The sequence below is a fragment of the Malaclemys terrapin genome, chromosome 17, assembly GCF_027887155.1.
Source record: "Malaclemys terrapin pileata isolate rMalTer1 chromosome 17, rMalTer1.hap1, whole genome shotgun sequence".
Lineage (NCBI taxonomy): Eukaryota > Metazoa > Chordata > Testudines > Emydidae > Malaclemys > Malaclemys terrapin.
In genome coordinates, this window is record NC_071521.1 from 9,808,990 (window position 1) to 9,821,356 (window position 12,367).

Below are 12,367 nucleotides of genomic sequence, written 5' to 3' on the forward strand. Positions count from 1 at the left end.
TCAGGATATTCCAGCATCACATTTCTAAGCTTTTCTCTGCAACCATTAAGGTTAGAAACTGGCTTTTTTTTTTAAATGAAAGCTCAGATTTGAAATAGTCCCTTGTTTCTGGAAACTGGGGCTTTAAGGAGTACACTAATTATCGTGAAACTCAAGATAGTATCGTGCAAGTTGGCAACATGGCAACTGATAAATAAAACAATCATCATTTCCTATTACACATTATGTATTGAAAGAGTTCTTGCAATAGTTGCCGATTAGAGAAGCAAGGTGGGTGAGGTAATATCTTTTACTGGGCCGACTTCTGTTGGTGAGAGAGACAAACTTTCGAGCTTACACAGAGCTCTTCTTCAGCTCTGGGAAATGTACACAGAATGTTACAGCTAAATAAGAGGTGGAACAGATTGTTTAGCATAAGTAGGGTTCAAGGTTAATGGTCCCTTGAAATACGTGTTAATTACTTATGATAAACAATCTGTGCCACCCTGTATTTAGCTGTGACGCTCTGTGTCGATTTCCCAGAGCTGAAGAAGAGCTCTGTGTAAGCTCGAAAGCTTGTCTCTCTTAGCAAAAGAAGTTGGTTCCAATAAAAGTTATTACCTCACCTACCTTGTCTCTCCAGTATCCTGGGATCGACAGGGCAACACCATTGCATACAATTGTTGCTGATATTCATCTGACCTACAGCAGGGGGCGCACTGGGACAGAATTCAGCTGACAGCAGCACTATGGTTTGTTAATCCAACAGGGTGTTGTGATCATTTAGAATAAGATTTATATGTCAGTAATTACCTGGGCACAATAAGAATTCAGCGTTCGCCATGATAGAGACACCTGTTTTTAAGTGAATATTTCAGAAAGAATTAACATCTTTCAAAAATAAAATACTCTAGAGTTGTCTCATCATCTGCACTGATTCAGATACCTGGAGACATGGAAGAACTTGTAGCCCTGTGGCTAGGTTTGGTATTTGCCACCTATCCACTTTTCCATCCTTCACTCTTATGCCAGCTCTCCCTATCTATTAGCATGGTGGCTTTCACTCCATTTGAAGGAAAAACACATGGGTGGACCATGACTCTGATCCTTTCAGGTCAGTGGGAGCTGCAACCACTTATGCCAGGGCTGAGTATCTCCTTTAAGAATACCAAGTATCAGAGGGGTAGCCGTGTTAGTCTGAATCTGTAAAAAGCAACAGAGGGTCCTGTGGCACCTTTGAGACTAACAGAAAGTCTGTTAGTCTCAAAGGTGCCACAGGACCCTCTAAGAATACCAAAGATGCTGTTGATGTGACAGCCAGTAAAAGAGACTCAAGGAGCATTGGTGTTTCCCCACCTCTCTATCCCACATTTCCTCTGCTCTTCCAACCCGAGGTAGGGCAAGTACAGATGTGTCAGTTCTCTGCTAGCTGTGGGGGTGAAGAGCTTGTTGCATGAAGTACCCAGTTCAAATATTGTGAGCTGGATCAGCAGTCTCATATGGGTGACTTATTTTCTTTTGTACACATGGGTATGAGATACTTAGATTCCCACTAGTCAGTTACACTAACGTTCAGCCCTGTTCTTATCTCATTAACCGTCACTCAGGCTATAGTGTTAAAGAATGAATACTTGCCACAATAATACATTTTCAAGCTCTAAGGCAATGTGTGACTTTAACAGGCTTCTAATATGCGCTGGTGTACAGGTGAGGTATGGAGTGGATAGGACTATGGCAAGTTAGGTCAGTTGTTCCGATCAGCAGTACCCCATGACCAGTACACAGATCTTGGGTTTCCTCTTGCTTACACTGGTGTAAATAAGAAGAGTTATGTTGGTGTGAAACTGGTGTGAGAGCAGAATTAACGTTCACAGTTTTCATCCTCCAGGATACACAAACACACACACTCACAACGTGACATCACAAATTCTTGAGCAACTTTTTTTAAATTAATATTAATGAATTAATGGAGATATCCCATCTCCTAGAAGTGGAAGGGACCTTGAAAGGTCATCGAGTCCAGCCCCCTGCCTTCACTAGCAGGACCAAGTACTGATTTTGCCCCAGATCCCCAAGTGGCCCCCTCAAGGATTGAACTCACAACCCTGGGTTTAGCAGGCCAGTGTTCAAACCTGGCTTTCTGGCTTTCCTTCTATGTCTTCATTTTGTGTTTGTGTTTCGGTCTTGTGTATAGCTATATCTTGGAGTGTGGCAGACCTCAGGGGGACTTGCCCATGCTGCAGGAAAGGAGGGACTTGTGAATACTAAATATGAACTGGGAAACCAGCACATCCCTCGGCCCACGCCACTTCCCGCAGCCCCCATTGGCCTGGAACGATGAACCGCGGCCAGTGGGAGCTGCAATTGGCTGAACCTGCGGATGCTGCAGGTAAACAAACAGTCTCGGCCCGCCAGCGGATATCCCTGATGGGCCGCGTGCCAAAGGTTGCTGATCCCTGTCCTAGATCATCAAATATGGGCAATATAGATCTCTTCCTATAAAAGGCACTATCCAACTGGGTCATTAAGATTCCATGGGATTTTTTGTAAAAGTAGGGGGTCTTTAACAGTTATGTCCTGGTCAAATTCCAGTTTTGGAAGTTACATTTTTTCTATCTAAACTCCTATTGCGGTTTCTTTTTCATTTTCTCTTCTGTTGTGTAGTATTGCTTTGAATTGTTAAGCAGCTGCCACATTCCACTCCAGAGGTGGCTGCCTTTTAGTGGAGGGTGAAATGGGTTGCTGAACAAGATTTTGTAAAGTAAATAGTGATGCTCGTTGCCCAACTTGAGGTGCCTGATTTTCTAAGAACAGCTGCTCAACACTTTTGAAAACCCAGCCCATTTTTGGTGTCTCACCTTGGGCACTCAGACTTTTGAAAATCATGGCCAGTATTTTTTTATTAGTATTAACAACAGAAAGTACTTTTGAAAATAGCTTGCATGATAGAATGGGTATCATATTATAATATTAAACAGATTGGACCAAATTCTGCTCTCACGTACAGTCATGACAATCGAGAGTAACCCCATTGACCCCAGCAGTTACACCAGCACAACTGAGAGCACCATGTGCCCCATTTCCTCCCACACTTCTGCGTTGTATTTTATTGCTAGCAAGCTCAGCATTTGAAGGTATTATCAGTTTAAGTTCTTAGCGTGTTTTCATGTGGTTTTTTTATTAGACAAAAACAAAATACAACAAAGAAAGTCTTCGTAAGTCCTGCCAGTCGCAGGCCACGTGACTCTGCCGCCCTTTATCTCCCTCTTTGTGCCACACTTTCCCCCACTCATCTTTGTAATCTGACATTTTGATTTGTTCACTTATATGCTTGTTTTTCTCCTGTAAGAAGATTTGCTGAATCATCGGGGAGGAGGCAGGGGCACAGGAGGCAGCTGGCAGGCAGTGATAAAACTGCGGCCACATCCAGCCTCTAGGTTTTGCCAGTGACAACCCGTCAGTTTAAGGCCTGAGTCACATTCAATTTCTGAGCTAAGATTGCTGGGGACACTGGGATTGAAGGAGTGGGGCAAAGGAAGAAATTCCCCCAAATGTAAATGATTGACTTTGACAGCTATTATTTATTATTGTTATTAATAATAATAATTTGTATTTTTATTACCATGGGCCCAGAGCCCCAAAGGTATTGAGGCACCTAGTTCCCATTGAAATCAATGGAACTTAAGCACCTAAATCACTTTTGAGTATCTGGGCCGAAGCACCTAGGAATCCCAGACATGGACCAGGACCCATTGTGCTAGCACTGTACAAACACAAAACAACCAGGAGGCCTCATGTTACCTCTCCTTGAAGCTTACAATGATTCCTATGACAAGGTGAGGATGGATTGCCATTAAAGGCTAACTCGTGCTTACTAACATGGGTGGTCCCATTGATTTCAGTGGGGTTACTTGTGTAAGGCAGGCAGGATGTAGCTTTAAATTTTTAAAGATGTCAAGTAGCTGTTTTTAGACAATACAGTGGCTAGGCTTATCATGTGCTGAGACTTCCAGACATTCATGTTTCTGCTTATTTTAATCTTGTATTTTGAGAGAATGCACCAAACTCAGGTGATGCAACTCCACTGACCTGAAGAGCGTTGCACATGCTCACATTACAACAAGCCTGAATGCGTCCTAGAATGTCTAATGGTGATTACCAGGGTCTGGGAGGTCGGATGCCTGGGTTCGCTGTTCAGCTGTGTTACTTAGATTGGACAAGTCACTTAATTTATCTGTGCCTCACTTTCCTTGTCTGTAAAATGGGACTAATAAAATGCATCTATCTTTGTAAAGTACTTTGAGATCTTCAGTTAGAAGGTGCTATGTAAGGGTTTTACATTGGGGTTCTTAGCGAAAAATCCCTCTGGGAGGAAAGATGATCATCTGATCAGTATGCAAGACTAGAAGTCACCAGATCTGAGGTCTAGTCTTAGCTCTGCAGCAGAGTTCCTATATGGCCTTGGGCGAGTAACTTAGGGCCAAAAATTCAAACCTGGCTGGCTAAAGTTGGGCACTGAAATAAGTGGCCTGAGTTCTAGAGGTGGTGAGCACATGACACACCAAGTGTGGCTGCATTTCAGTGGTGCTGCCTGCAATTTCAAAAGCAAGAAAGAATTTGGGATGCTCTTTGGAATCCTTTGTGATGCCAGGTGCTATCTCAACATGAAATAATAGTGAAATAATAGTATCTAGTCTTATATAGCGTTTTTCACCCAGAGATCTCTGTAACAGGGTGGCCTGCCCCTGTAAGGGCCAGCAAGTCTTGGGTCTGCCAGTCCTGTCCCATTCACCCTGCCCTGCTACATCTGCATTGGGTGTGGGACTTAAAAGGAGCTCATGTAAGTGCCACCGAGACTCCAGCTAGGGAGTGATAGGAAGGACAGAAGCCTGCAGCTGCAGATGAGTATTGAGGGAACAAGACTGCTTTCTGCAGTAAGTAAAGGAACAGAACCCTGTTCTGGGAAGGAGGGTTGGGACGCCTGACTCAAGGGGAGGAAAAACTGCAATCTGGTGTTGGGTCCTGGAGAGTTAGTGTGTTAAGGGCTAAATAAACTGGACCTCAGAAGGGGAGAGTTTTAATTGCCATTGGACTGTGAGGTGGAGTTCTTGTGGAACTTTATAGGGAGGGAAACTGAGGCAGGCCACCAGGGGATGCTTGGGAGGCAGTTGCCAAGTTACAATCTCAGAGCACTCTACAAAGGAGTATCGTTGTCCTGATTTTACAGATGGGGAAACCGAGGCACAGTGGGGAAATGATTTGCCCAAGGTCACTCAGGAGGCCAATGGTAGAGCCAGGAATAGAACCTACGTTTCTTGAGTGCCGGGCCTGTGCTCTGTGGACTAGGCTGTACTGCCTCTGAGTGCAGCTGAAGTTCTTGTAACTCCCGCTTTCAAGGGTTATTGAATGGCAGCTCTTGAACCTGACTGACTTGCAGTCAGGCTGGATTAAAATAAATGGCCGGCTGCAGCAGAGGATGATTGACATGCTGACTCACCAGGCCCCCCTGCCTTTCAGGATGTGGCCCCTTCAGGAATAGTACTGCTCCAGTCTCTTGACTTCCTAGTCTCCATGTGAGGCAAAAGATATCTTCTGTTTTATAAAGGGAAGAAACCAGCAGGCTTGGCCACTGCCAAAAATCCCGTTAAAGTTCCTAATATAGAAGGACCTGGGAAGCGAGATAAGTCCTGTTTTTAAATGATCCAGTAGGGAGCCAAAATCAAGGGGGGGGGGGGGTTGTTTGTTTGTTTGTTTGTTTGTTGTCATTTTCATTGATGAAGCCTTTGAAACTCAGAAGGGCATTGACAGAAGTTGGGAATGGATCGGAGGCGCTTTAGAACCAGCCTCAGCCTTCTAGAGGCATGAAGGGATTGGACAGTGCAGGGGGCTGGTAACCGGCTGGAGAGCAGTAGATGATGGGATGGAATAAAGAGGGCTGTGGGAATTTGATCCCAAAGTCTCTTAGTTCCCCGAGAGGAGTGAGGGTATCCTTCCCCCAAAGTGGCAGCCGCATGGCAGATGGTGGCACAGAGGACACTGGGAGGCCTACCCACTGTTTCATTAGCAAAGAGTGAAGCTGAATGCAGGTTAAGTTGAACAAATGGAACTTTATTAAACCCTGTGCACTGCTCTGTCCATGTGACTGAGGTGCTTCCAGTCTAACCTAACCCATTCCATTCCAGTCAGTCCCTCCAGGAAACATAGGCCCTCAGACTCCAGTTTCACTGATCGTGATACATTCATGGTGCAACACTTCTTCTGCTGATACAATCTCATGCTGTGTGGACGCGGTGCATGGACAGAAGCAACCAAGTGTGACTGCACTTTGCCAAAAAAGTTTTATAAGTAGCATTATGCTGGCAGCACTACGCCTGCAGAACTATTGACAGTAAAACTTTCTAGTGGAGTCTGGACAAGTCCTAGATCATCAGTTTGAATGCAGCTTAAGAGCCAGAGTATGGCTGGTTCTGATGCAGGGTGGAGGGCCTGCAGGTATGCAAGGCTCTGTCACAATCACAATCCTGGCAGAAATATATAAGAACATAAGAATGGCCATACTGGGTCAGACCAACGGTCAATGCAGCCCAGTATCCTCTCTTCCAACAGTAGATGCGTCAGAGGGAGTGAACAGAATAAAATAGAGTGATCCATCCCCTGTATTCCAGTCCCCAAAAATGGGAGTGCTTCTTCTAGGTGCTTGCCCCAGTGATGTACAGCACCCCAAAGGGGGTGAGGAGGGGTTATAATGGTTCTTTCAGTCCATGGCCTCTCTGCTGAGGCTGCCACCATCAAAGGGGCCACAATGGTGCTTATCTGTGTGTGGCACATATTGTTACTTCTGTTCAATACAAAACCCACAATGGGCCAGATTTTGCATTCACTCAGCCCTCTTTACACTGTGCTGGGAGTGTAAAATGAGTGGAAATGTAATTGCTTATTGGGCCTTTGGCTTTGCTGGCTATAGATGCCATCTACTCCTAAACTTTATACTGCTACAGTGGCGTAAAGGGGTATCTGGCCCAATTGCTCAGCTGGGGGCTTTTTGTTTCTCTCTGATTCCCCTCCCTTATTTTCTTCTTGTATAAGTCTCTCCCCACCTCCCAAGGAAATTATATGCAAAACCCCACATTAATGCTGCATTGAAGTCTCAGATTTGACCCACAAAATGGCAGGAAAGCTAATGTCCCAAAACAAATGTTTTCTCAGCCACATTGCATAGGTAGTCTCCTCAATAACTGGCTGGGCTATATGCTGGAAATCTGAATGTACACTGCTGGCAAGGCTCCTGTTAGAGCCTTAACCTTTGCATTTCCTGGAGATTTCATGCTCAAATTTGCAACTTTCCTGTTGCATTTAACATAGTTATTTGCATGGAATAGGTCTGTCTGTTGAGGCCTGTTTGGGCTTGACACTCTTTTCCTGCCAATCTGTCTGTTGTTCAGATGAAGTGGTTGGAAAGCACGCTCTTTCTCCAGCTCTCTTTCGTTCAGACGCTCTGATAAGGCATGGGCTGTCCTATCTCACACCAGGAGCTGTTCCTCCTCCCTAACAGGCCCGCTTTGCTGGCTGACAGTTAGCAGCCGGCAGTGCTTGATAAACTTATCAGACAAAATTTGAGCTCGATGCATGCTAAGCTCCTCCCCAGCCTCAGATTTCCCCACTCCTGCTCTCCCTATGCTTGCTTCTCTTGCTCTCTTGCCCTTCCTGATTGGCAAGATGAATGCTTCTAGGTCACCAGTTCAAAACCAGCCTCAGGGCCAGAATAGCAGATATTTGCCTTTAAACTGCTCCTTGAAAATGAAATAGTCAGTGAAACCAGACTGTGGCAGGATGATTCTTAGGCTTAATGTCCAGCTTGGTATCTGTCCTTGGGATGTTATTCACAGTTGCACATACCGTTGATGGTCTGGTTCAGGGGTAGGCAACCTATGGCACGCGTGCCGCAGACAGCACACGAGCTGATTTTCAGTGGCACTCACACTGCCCGGGTCCCGACCACCGGTCCGGGGGGCTCTGCATTTTAATTTAATTTTAAATGAAGCTTCTTAAACATTTTAAAAACCTAATTTACTTTACATACAACAATAGTTTAGTTATCTATTATAGACGTATAGAAAGAGACCTTCTAAAAACATTAATATGTATTACTGGCACGCGAAACCTTAAATCAGAGTGAATAAATGAAGACTCGGCACACCACTTCTGAAAGGTTGCCGACCCCTGGTCTGGTTTGTCCTTTCTCTTTATTCTTCCTGTCTCTTGGGTGTGTTGGGGGGTTATTATAGTGCTGGGATTTGTGTGTCTGTTTAGGATGATATTCTCTTTCATCCTTTGATTGTTCTGGAATTAGATTGCTTTGCAGAGTTATTTTTCTAATTAACTATTTGTATTCCAATAATGCCTAGAGGGCACAACTGAGATCAGAGCCTCATTGGGTGGGGCGCTGTTTATATAAATCAGTGGTCCCCAACGCGGTGCCTGGGGCGCCATGGCGCCCGCTGGGGCATCTATGTGCACCCGCATACTGGCCGGCGGACGCGCATCCGTCGAAATGCCGCCGACAAGCAGCGTCATCCAGAGGCATCACCGCCAAAATGCTGCCGAAAACTGGATGACGCTGCTTGTCGGCGACATTTCGTCGGCGACGCCTATTGACATTGCCGCTTCTCGGCGGCATTTCGGCGGATGCTCGTCCGCCGGCCACGGTCCGCGGTGGCTCGTCGTCTGGTACCCGCCAGACGAAAAAGGTTGGGGACCACTGATATAAATAATGAGAGTCAGTGTCTGCCTTGAAGATCTTACAATCTAAGTAGATAGAGCAGACAAAAGGTCGGAGAAAGGAAGTATTCTCTCCATTTTACAGATGGAGAACTGAGGCTCAAGGATTAAGGGACAGGTTTTAAAATGTGGGTGCTGAGCAATTATGAAAATGTGAACTAAGTGATTTGCCCAAGGACACATAGGAAATCAGTGCCAGAACTCCTTAGCCCCAGCCTGGGCACAAGACCAATCTTTCTGAATACACTGACTCACGATATGTTAGAGTGCCCTTGTTCAGTAACTCTGCTGTGGTCTCAGGCCTTGTCTACACAGTAAATTGACCATCATAGCTATTCTGGTATAATTTAACTATTCCACAATAATTCTCCCTTGTGGAATCTGTTCCAGAATAAAAGTAATTACTCTGTGGTCTGGTCTATACTACCCGCCTGAATCGGCGGGTAGAAATCGACCTCTCGGGGATCGATTTATCGCGTCCCGTCCGGACGCGACAATCGATCCCCAAATCGGCGCTCTAACTCCACCAGCGGAGGTGGTAGTAAGCGCCGCCGACAAAAAGCGGCAGAAGTCGATTTTGCCGCCGTCCTCACAACGGGGTAAGTCGGCTGCAATACGTCGAATTCAGCTACGCTATTCACGTAGCTGAATTTGCGTATCTTAAATCGACTCCCCGCTGTAGTGTAGATGTACCCTGTGAGTGGAGTAATTATTTCTGAATGAAAGACACTCTTATTTTGGAATAGAGTGTCCATATGTGGAGCTATTGTGGAATAGCTAAATTATACCTGAATAGCTTTTCTGGAATAGTTTATTCGCAGATATGCTGGTCAACTTCCCCTATGTAGTCAAGGCCTTAATAATAGGAAGGAATCTTTATTAAACTAACGGAGAACATGTTTCTGCAGCTGTATTGTGAGACTGACTAATGTCCGGAGGCTTCCATTTGTGTCCTCTGCTTAGAGGGTAGAGCGGTGACATGCTGATCCCCGTGAGCTGAGAGATGCTCCCAAGGGATGCAGCACTTGCAGAGAGGTAGGGATAGGGGCTGGGAAATTGGGCTTATTTGTTTTCCCTTTCAATGAAAACACTTTCTCCTAACCACAGCTCAGAAGGGAGACGACAGCACTTGGCAAACAAACTCCTCTGAAAGCTGCACTTGCTGGACATGCTTAGGCTGTTTCTGAAGAGTGTGTGGCTTGCTTCTGCCCTGCCCTGCCCCAGAAGCAGCCATTTTGCTTAGTGAGTGTCTGTCTGCTACTCAGAGGCCTCACCTGCACTAGGAGAACAGATGGTGCTAGAACATGTGATAACCAATACGAGTAAAATCCTAGTAGAGATAAGGCATCTTGTAGTTTTCACCTGAGTTAGCATAAATCAGGTTAAAGACATGGGGCAGCTTTTTTACAGGTAAAATACTGCATTTGTACAGCTGCATGAGTGCAGCTGCGCTGCTGTAGCACTTAAGTGAAGATGTTCCTTCGCTGACAGGAAAGCGTCTCTCATCAGCGTAGTTAATCCACCTCTGCGAGAGGCGGTAGCTATGTCGACAGGAGAAGCTCTCCCCTCAACATAGCACTGTCTACACGGGGGGGGGGGGGAAGTTAAGTCAGTATAACTACCTTGCTCAGGGTATGTGGATTTTTACACCCCTGAGGGACACAGTTACACCGATATAGGTCTGTAATGTAGACCTGGCCTAGGGCTCCCCATAGTCTTTCAAGAGGCTCTGATTCAGGAGAGGACTTAAACAAGTCTCTTTCTATTCATAGCAACACTAATCTGCTGTCCTGAACAGAGCTGCTGTCCTGAAATTGGCACAGATTTTGGTTCTCATCAACACTCTCCAACCCCACTTACTAAAGCTTTTTTTTTTTTTTGCTGGCACTCCCCTGGGAGAGCATTCCTCTCCCCTTCCCCTCCCCACAGCTCTTCCCAGTTTTGATCATTCCGGGTCCAGGCTATGTCCAGATAGATCCACGATCAATAGCATGTTGCTGGGGTGGAGCCCTCTATGCCTGAAGGCTGCTGGGAGCATACACACACCCCTCTCTCCTTCTGGCAGCTGCCTGGGGGGATCACTTTGCATGGCCCTCATTTGCTAAACAAAACAGTCCAAATACCAAGATTTTTTCCTCCAATAAAGGAATTAAGGTGCTGGGGGAGAGACGTGGGAGGGAGGAAGGGAGGGCTCAGTGAGGAGCAAAAACAATCAGCTCTTTCTTCAGCCACAAAGATTAGTTGAGATTTTTTGTTTTGTTATCTGGTTTCTTGATTGACTGCCCAGAATGTTTTGATGCTGGGATAGATGGTGGGAAGGGGGCTATGTTCAGAGCCGTCAAAATTGGGAAGGATTTGCATGTTTGGGGAACAAGGGGGCAAGTGTGTCCGAATCTGATGACACAAGTGGCCGGATCCTGTAGGGTACTCAGCATCACCAACTACCCGCTAAGTCAGCTCAGCACTCCCAGGTTTGGATTACGCATGAGCCAAAGGGAAGCCCTTTACAACAAAGCCTAGCCCATAGGCTAACTGACTTCTCGAAAGAGGCTGTATTCCGTCTACAGGCCTCCTCCCTGTCTTTTGCCCATGATCTGTTCTCTGCTGACCGGTCTCCCTCCAGAATTCTGACCTGAAGGCTCTTCCACCAGCCCTGTGCAGTGTGGTGTGTGCGTAGGCACAACTGCTTCCTTCCTCCCTCCCTTCTTCAGGTGAATTTCAAAAGTTTCAGGCGTGCAGATTAAAGTGTGGAATTGTGCAAAGGAGAATCACTTAGCTCCATAGAGCTGCAGCTATGGCCCTTTTGCTTTTTTTCCTCCTTTCCCTTTCCCTTTCAAAAAAACCCCAGGGAAATGAAATGCAAAAAGCTCTGTAGAGTGCACTGACATAGTCAGCTCAGGTGTATGGGAAGTGTAACAGGGCTCCCACTGGACAGAGGAGCCTTTTTGTGATGGGAAAGACGAGGACAACAGAACTGTGACTTCTGAACAAGTAGTGTAACATGACAGGATGCGTAGGGCTATGCCCCACACTCAGGTCTTGGGTGTGCTATGAAGCCCGGTGGGTTGGCCTGAAACGCACGGCTGTGCTTAGAACGCTGGTTATTTTGTTGTAGCTGTGACTCAAGATTCCCCACCCCTGTCCCCCTGATCTCATAACCCCATGCAGTTTGGAGACCTGGTTGGGTAACTGGATCCCTTCCTCAAGAGGAGCCATGTTATAAGATAAGAGCAACTTACATGTTGACCCCAGTCTGGAGCCTCTCAGACCCCTTCTCACAGGGATGAGCCTAGATTCTCAGGGATCTTGTGAGGAAAGACCTGCAGGGCTCTGCCCAGTTTCCTCACGGCCTGTGATTAAGCTCTCCCCTCAAACTCCACGTACCTATGAAACCTCCTTGGCCTCCACCCAAGAACAAAGGCTTTAGGGAAGTGTAGAAGCCAGGAGCACAACACGCAAAGCGGGGATGGGAACCAGTTTGGAAAAGGTCCCCTGCACTCATTGCATGGAATGGAGGCTGAGCAGGAATCAGGGAATGCAGGAGACGGAGGAAATGGCCAGGGTCACTAGAGCTGTCCACTGTTTGGTGACAGGGAGCAGTGCCTGGCCC